This window comes from Macadamia integrifolia, unplaced genomic scaffold (genome assembly GCF_013358625.1).
Source record: "Macadamia integrifolia cultivar HAES 741 unplaced genomic scaffold, SCU_Mint_v3 scaffold_30A, whole genome shotgun sequence".
Classification (NCBI taxonomy): domain Eukaryota; kingdom Viridiplantae; phylum Streptophyta; class Magnoliopsida; order Proteales; family Proteaceae; genus Macadamia; species Macadamia integrifolia.
This window is the reverse complement of record NW_024870663.1, coordinates 500,433-508,958: the sequence shown is the minus strand read 5'-3', so window position 1 is coordinate 508,958 and position 8,526 is coordinate 500,433. Positions and strand designations below refer to the sequence as shown.

At 36.9% G+C, this 8,526-nt stretch overlaps 1 non-coding gene across 1 annotated transcript; it reads right to left on the bottom strand.

Annotated features, from left to right (window-relative positions):
* Positions 1–6,438: 6,438 nt before the first annotated feature.
* Positions 6,439–6,545, bottom strand: LOC122071619. The gene has a single exon (XR_006138225.1). It is a non-coding gene; the product is annotated as a small nucleolar RNA R71 (small nucleolar RNA).
* Between the last annotated feature and the right edge of the window lie 1,981 nt (positions 6,546–8,526).

Below are 8,526 nucleotides of genomic sequence, written 5' to 3'. Positions count from 1 at the left end.
ACTGTATCTTCTCAAAACAAGAAATTTCTATGGCACCAAAGAAAGCTCGAACACAAATGAGACGACCACCCAAAAGGCAGTGCCATGCCACTAGATTTGTTACTAACCTATCACCACCTTCTAAGCCCGATCGGGAAGCAGTGCTTGATACCATTGTACTAGGAGCCCCACCTGCTCTACCCATATTGTCTGCCCAGAATGTGACCTCAATCATGGGCAACATGTTACAAGGATTGCAGTAGCAATAGAGTGCTATGATGCAAGGGTTGCAACAACATGAATTGGAATTTATGACGGGCTGAATGCACAAATCAATGCTGTGTTTCAAACTCTTAAGGGACAGGCTGCTCCACCTCGAGCACAACCAGTACCTAATGTGGCTCCTATAGTTGTTCCCTAGACACAGAAAGTCCCTACAACTCTAGTTTACCGTACTGTGCATCAGGCACCTCCAATATGCAATCTTCCCCATAGCTTGCTTTTCCAGTACCACAGAGGCAAATGACACCACAAAGCTAGGTCACATTGCCTATAGCCATAGACAATGTGAAGGTGATGGAAACGTTCCAAAAGTTTAGGCCTCCTTACTTTAGTGGGATCGTGCAGGACCCTTTGGGACCCACCAAATGGGTAGAGGGAGTGGAGAAGGCATTTGAAGTGATGACCCTCACAGAAGAATAGAAATTGATGTGTGTCAACTACCAACTGCAAAACAAGGCAAATGCATGGTAGAAGTCCACTAAGCCAATCCTAGTGGCCCTACAGCCCAACCTCACATGGGAACACTTTAAAGTAGCATTCTACAACAACTATTACCCGAACATTGTGAAGGAGAGGAAGGAAACAGAGTTTATGGATTTGAAACAGGGATCCAAATCTGTGTCAGAATACCAACAAGAGTTTGAGAAGTTGTTCTTCGTTGCACCTAAGCATTTGAAGGGGGATTATGCAAAGGCCAAGAGGATCAAGAAGGTGTTGAGGCCCACCATTGGAGCTATGTTGGTTGCCCAGGACCTACACAGCTATGCTCAAGTGGTTCAGGCTATAAAATCCATTGAGGACAAGCAAAGAGAGAACTACCAAGCCCTACAAGTAAAGAGGACAGCAGGACCTAGCAGATTTGGTAGGGAAGCATATTCTGGTGTAGCTCCTAACCAGTTTAGAAGACCAGAGGCAGGGCAAGCTCCACCACCACCTAGACTCACTACATCTCAGACTCAGATGGTTCCCTATAGGTGTTTCATTTGCCAGCAAATGGAGCACTTTGTTAGAACTTGCCCACAAAGGAGACAAGGTGACCCATATGTAGCACCCGCTAGACCAGTGCAACCACTATAAGCTATTCGTCCAACTTAGGCACTGTTCAAGTTTAAAAATATGTTACCGCAAGAGTACGATATATTGTAGCCAACGAGTCGATCACAAGGAGATTAGTCACTTTATCTTACCTATTCTAAGTACGGCGAAAGTGAACGAGGGATGGTTGATTTTAAATTACGATCCTAGAACATGCATATAAACGAAAGAAAACGACCTACACATTCAACATCTAAATTAAACAGTTCTAATGCCGGATTACTTTAATTAGAGAAATAAAATAAATGTAGAAAATAACAACTAAAAAAAAAAGAATCTGTAATTAATAAAACTAAACCAACAAATAAAAAACTGAAAAAGAAAGCAAGTAAGTAAACAAAAATTCTCAATACATCGGCCGAATTTCTGGGAGAGGCACTATTGTAGGCATCACATTCATTTATAGTACATATGTAAATAAGAACACAAGGGGAAAAAAACAAAGCATGAAAACCCTAATTCCACTACTTTTATAAAAATCTTAATTCTACTAATAAACACACCTTGATTATGTGTAAGTTGAATTGAAACTTGATTGATTTCGAGTGATAGTATTGGAATATAATTATTGATGAAGAACTTGCTCTCTTGAACTTAAAAATTCTTGATTCTTGTCACTTGAACCAATTCTTTCCTAGAACTAGAAAATTTGAAAGCTATATTATGGATTGCACTAATTAAATTAAACTAAATTATAAACTGAATTAACAAAGTAAACTAGTAATTAAACAAACTAACAATTAAAAATTGAATTTCATTATCATTAATCACTTAAAGAAACATAAGGAGAGAGAGAAGAGAACTAACCATAAACTAGAAAATAAACTAAGGGGAATTATCCTTCTAGGAGGGGGGAGGAAGCGGCTTTTATAGGGATTTGGTCTTACCCCATTCCTTCTACAAATTTTCTTTAAGAAAAGAAAGAAAATTAAATTAAATTAAATTTTGGTAAAAACCCTCATTCTCTGAAATATTGTGTGAGGAAAGAGAGAACCTGTTTCCAAAATTTACAAATTCTATTCCTTCCCTGCAATATTAACCAATATCTTGCAATCTTGACTAAATTAGAAAGGAATCTCTGCATACCATATTCAAAATCTTGTGAGGTGGCAAGGAGAGAGAATAATCTTCAGGATTTTGTAGGAGAGAGGATGTGGTACCAATGAGTGGGTCCCACCTTTAGACAAGTTAGTTCAAGCTTAGACCGGTTCTTGATTCACTTTAAGCACTTTCTCTTGTAGACTTGGAAACTAAAAAAGAAAAAGAAAAACAGAAGTAATACTATCCAAAGTGGGGTAAAATGTACACTTATATCCCTAAGATTTTACACATTATTATGCTCATCAAATTCCCCCATACTTGACTTTTGCTCGTCCTCGAGCAAGTCAAATAAATAAAGAAACGAAAGAAAAAGCCTTACTTTCGTAGAAATCATGGTTGCATTTAGCACGTGCAACAAGCCTTTAAACCCCTAAGTTACCCTAGTAGACAAGTTGTGTCTCGTGGGTGTTTGTAGTGAATATACACCCAAAATTCAAATTAACTTGAAAAATTACCATTTAAAGCTTCCGATAACTACAAAACACACACCCTCTTTCAATTAGAGCACATCAACCAAGGAACCCCCACACTTGAACTTTAATACTCCATCTAGGTTTAGGAACAATCACACATCTCAAATAGGGACGACCCTTGTATCTTCTAAAGCACGACCAATCCTAAGGCAAACCACATTGTAAGGTAGGGACCATGAACTAGGGTTTTGGAGCGTTAACCAATCATAAACAACAAGGCATAATGGTATCTTTTTTTTTTTTTAGAGAAGTCATTCTGCTGCATTACATTTGTCCTGAATAACATGGTGGAGCAAACACTAGAAATCCAAGTTAAGTAGCTTCGCTTTATACATATGCCAACAAAGACAGTGATGCTAAGTTCTTTTTGGAAGTGTTCATTCCTAAGAGATTTGATCAAAACACCCCGCTTTATGAGGCGCAGTGTTCTGTCTAGCTCCTAGAAATTCTATACTTACTTTCTACTTTTTGACCAATTTTCACTTTCTTTGCATATCCATATCATATATTTTTATATGATGCCAAGAATATGGTCTCAACTCCTAACCTAAGAACAAGAACACCAACTAACAAATGGTCCTACACCTTAAGACAAGTATCTCTAAATCATTTAAGTGAGGTCCCACTTCAAGACATATACTCATTACCATCCTCTCAATAGGGATTATAGTGCCAAGATGGGTCCTAGATCTCAATTTCCTTTTTTTTTTGTAGGGTGTGTATAAAGCATCGAAAAACTCTTAAAAGTAACCTCAAATCCTAAACATTCAAACTCTCCACCATATTTAAATTGTGAAATGTCCTTAATGCAGAAAAAGAAAAAAAAATGATAAGACAAAAGAACAAGAAGGTCAAAGGAGAGAAAATTACCAAATGGAATCAAATATCATCATAAAGAGGCTCATGCAGAATCATGACCTCTGCATCATGCATTGAAGGCAACTCAAGGAATGGCTTCAGACTGTGCTGATGAGCACATTTATGTGTGAAATGTAGGGTAGTAAAACATGCATTTTACATATTTAGAATGGAGTTACCTTGGATTTTACTCTCATTTGCAGATTTTGCATTTTAAAGGCTTTAAGCATTATCAGGCATCATATCTCTCCAATAACAACTACATAGTGTAGTTAGTGAGCTACGGTGTACAAAATTCCCTTGCTTACTAGGAGTTCTCAAGTTTGAATCTCATGGTTGTCTTTTTCTGGAGAATTTTGTTGAAGATTTCCTGTTTTTCACTCACTTAAAGCACTAACGGCATGGAGGAGATTTTCACATCAAATTAAAAGATTGTCCAAATCTTCAAAGTAAGGAAAATCATGGGAGGGGTTTCCAAGGGAAAGAAAAAAAAATCGGCCAACAAGGGTTATGCGCAAGATTTGAAGAGAGGGAGAAAAAGAAGAGAAAATAAGTATAAAAAAAAAAAAAAAGAAAAAAAAATAAACAAAAAAAATAAGAAAAAAATTATAAGAAATTTCTCCAAGTTTATTTCTCTTCTCTCTCCTCCACCTTAGCACTTTTAGTCTCAAAAGATCTAACTACCAATTGTGGGTTTTTCCCTTTTAGGAAAGAGAAATTTATTATCCTACCTCCCCATTCCTTATAAATACAACTCATGTAAGAGGAGGTGGACACTTCATTCTTCTTTTAGGGTTTTTTTTTAGTTGCTCTCTCTCTCTCTCTCTCTCACTCTTTTTAGTTTTAGTTTTTTTTTTGTTTGTTTTAATCACTTTTTTAATAGCTTTTTATTTAAATTAATGTAAGCACTCTTTTATTTTTATTCAGCCTTTTATGTTTATGATTTATAAAATTGAGTTGTAATTTTTAAAGTTATAGTTCTAGGCTTAAATCTAGGTGACAAGATCACGAGCCATGGAACGTCTTTTTTTTTTTTCAAGTTCTTTTTTTTTTTTTTTTTCAACATTTGTTTTCTCCAGGCCTAGAAATTTCAGATTTGGTTCATTCCAAATCTAGTTTTTAGGGTTGGCAGCATCTCAAATCACCTAACCTTTCAAGTTCAAGCATTGATTCAGGTAAGTAGGCTTCTTCAATAGTCTTCTCTCTCCTCTCTCATTCCCTCTTTTGACTACCCTTTCTTTCTTAATTTAGAATTTTAATTTCAGTCATTACATTATTGCTTTCCCTTTCCCCCAAGGTTCATGGCTAGAGTATGTGTTGGCTTTGCCCCTCTTATCCATAGAACCATCATTTTATTGTTTTTATTTTAATTGTCTCCCTTTCCCTAAAGCCAAGTAAAGTAACCTTATAAGAATGACTCTCTTGTCAAGTAGGGAAGCTCATATTATGATGCATTCATTGGGCTAAGTAGAGAAACCTACTTGTGAGCCTCTCTCTAGTTTTATCCCCTTTCTTTTACTTTATTTTTATTTTAGCATTTTTTTCCGAAATTGCTTTTTAATTGCATGGGGTGTTTATTTTTAGTTGTTTATTTATTTAATTTTAATTACATGTCTTGCGTATTTAAATTCTTAGATGACGAATGGTTAGGACGTTATTTTAGATACATATGTTTAGGGTAGTAGTTAGAATTAGATCACAACCATTAATCAGTTCACTTTCGCATTATTAAAAGAAGCAAAAAATAGTGGCTGCTCTCCCTGTGTTTGACCTGTAGTTACACTGATCCGTATGCTTACGGTTACATTTTAAATCCTATCAAGTTTTTGGCGTCGTTGCCGGGGAGACAGTTCCATGTTATTTTTCGCTTTCTTTTAGTAAATCGAAGTGCTTTGTTTACTTTTTTTGTTTTTCTTTTTATTCTATTGAATTCCTGAGAAGAACAACTTACAATAATAGTTGTATCAGTGGAGGTCACCATACCTCACAGTATGATAAAGACAAGTTTTGCCCTGTAGTAGTACCTCAGGAATTGACCTGAGCAACCCCGGATCCCTACCGGTAAGCTCCCAAAGAGCAAAAAAAAATCATTAAAAAAAAGTAAGGTTTTTCTTTCCATTCTTTTGTGCTTGTCTTTCTCTAGTTGTGGGTAGTTTTCTATTGCATAAATGTTAAGTGGGTACGTAATACTAAGAATTGATTAGAAAGAAGAGATCCAACAAGTAGTGACCCTATATGTTTGCTCTTTTTAAAACCCTTAAATATGGGAGACCAACAACAAAACCCTCCACCTAAATCTTTGAAATATAGGTTCTACCCTGCTAGAGTAGCCCAACCTTCCTGCATAGTTTTACCACAAGCCCAGGGCAATAATTTTGAGCTCAAATTTCAGTACATCACTATGTTGCCCCACTTTCATGGGCTGACCTCTGAGGATACATACCTATTTCTAAGGGAATTTGAAGAGTTATGTGTTCTAATTAAGATCCAACAACTTTTTGATGATGCTATTAAGCTTAGGTTCATCACATTTGCGTTGAAAGGCCAAGCTAAGAAGTGGTTGTATGGGTTACCCACAAATTCCATAACCTCATGGGAACAATTCACAGTTGTCTTCCTTAAGAAGTTTTTCCCAACTCACAAGACCAATAAGCTTAGAAGTGATATCCTTCAGTTTAAGCAAAAGCCTAGTGAGTCATTTTCTAAACTTATAGAGAAATTCAGGGATCTACTCCAAGAATGCCCTCACCATAGCCTTGACTTATAGCATTTATGTTAAATAATTTATGAGGGTATTGATTACCCAACTAAACAAATGATAGAGTCTATGTGCCCTGAGGGATTCACATCCTTTACAGATGAAGGAAAGGCATGTGAATTCTTACTTGACTTACCTGACAAAACCTATGAGTGGGAATCAACCCAAGAGAGTGAAAGAACCATAGGAGGGAAAGGATATTTTGTGGATGGGATGGTAACCAAGGAAGCCCATTTGGATAGCCTAATCAAGAAGATTGAGGCTATTGTTCCTAGAGAGCCATCATCAGTCAATTTGGTTAAGATTTGTGCTTGGTGCCAGTCTCCTATACATGTTATAGAAGAATGCCCCAACACCTTTGGGGGTACCAAGCAAGACCTTCTCTCTGGACATATTGATGCCTTATACCAGAATAATTCATATAGTAACACCTATAATCCAAGATGGAGAAATCACCAAAATTTCTCCTAGAATCAGGGCAACCAAGCAGGGCCTTCTAATTTCCATAATCAAGGTCAACTTGGACCCCAAAAGCTTCCCTTTGCATAACAATATTTTTCCCAAAATACTTTTCCTAGGTCAAATGTAGGACCTCAGGCTAGTTTTCCTAGGGCCCCTCTCCTATCATCTTATAGCAACCCCCCTGGGTTTATCAACACTAGAGAGGCAAGTAGAATACGTGACATGGAAAAAAATATGGCCCTCCTCATGACAAGCCATCAAATTCTTACAAGAGAACTCACCCAAGTTGTCTCTATTATGCATAAGAGGGAGAATGGAACTTTACCCAGTCAACCAGAGCCTAAACCTAGGCATCATCAGCCTGTTAGTTCACAAGCACCAACTAATGCACCACTGAATATAGTACAAAGTCAGACCCAACAAGGGCCCTCTAACTAATGTAATGTTGTTTATGCCCTTAGGAGTAGTAGAGAGTACCAACAGAGTGTTCCTAAATCTTCTCCATCTATTATTCCTGTTAACTCTCCTTAAGTTGAGGACACAAGTATGCCTCTTGTTCGAGGTTCGTCTGATGAACTTAAAGATTCTTCTGAAACTAAAGATGATTTGGTTGAGGAAAATGATTCTTCTGAAAAAGGGAAAATCCCTAATGGTCCTTATGTTCGTCCTGTCCCATTTCCTAATTGCTTAGTAAATAAAAAGAAGACTGCTTCCATGGATAAAATTTTAGAAGTCTTCAAAAAGGTAGAAGCGAACATCCCTCTTTTAGATGCCATATCCCAGATCCCCGTCTATCCAATGGTACTAAAAGATTTGTGTACTCATAAACATATCACTAGTGTGCCCAAAAAGGTGTTTTTGGCAGGTAACATTTATTTCATAATTACTCAGCCTATAGTAGCCAAGTATAAGGATCCAGGGAGCCCTATCATAGCTTGTGTCATAAGCAATACCTATATTGAGCATGCCTTACTTGACCTAGGTGCAAGTGTGAATCTTTTGCCTTACCATGTGTACAAGCAAATAGAATTAGGAGAATTGAAAGCCACTGGAACTACTCTTCAGTTGGCAGATAGGTCTGTTAAGATTCCTAAAGAGATGGTTGAGGATGTCTTACTAAAGGTGGGGAAATTTATTTTCCCTGTTGATTTCATTGTGTTAGATACTAAGCCCTTCTCAATTAAGGATGAGATCCCAATAATTCTAGGAAGACCATTCTTGGATACCAATAATGCATTAATTAATTACCGGAATGGTTTCCTAAGGTTATCTTTTGGCAACCAAACTATTGAGTTTAACATGTTTAGGATAGGCAAGCAACCACATATGGAAGAAGAGATCAATATTCTTGAGGATTTTCAAGATTTTTCTGATGATTTAATTACCAACTTTGATATTAATTTTGATTCAGAATTCCAAGAGTGTATGGATGAGTTGGATGATGATAGTGAAACTTTATTTTCTGAAGTTCTAAGTCTTCACACACCTGTGGAGCCCTTAGGACCCCTTTCCAATTCC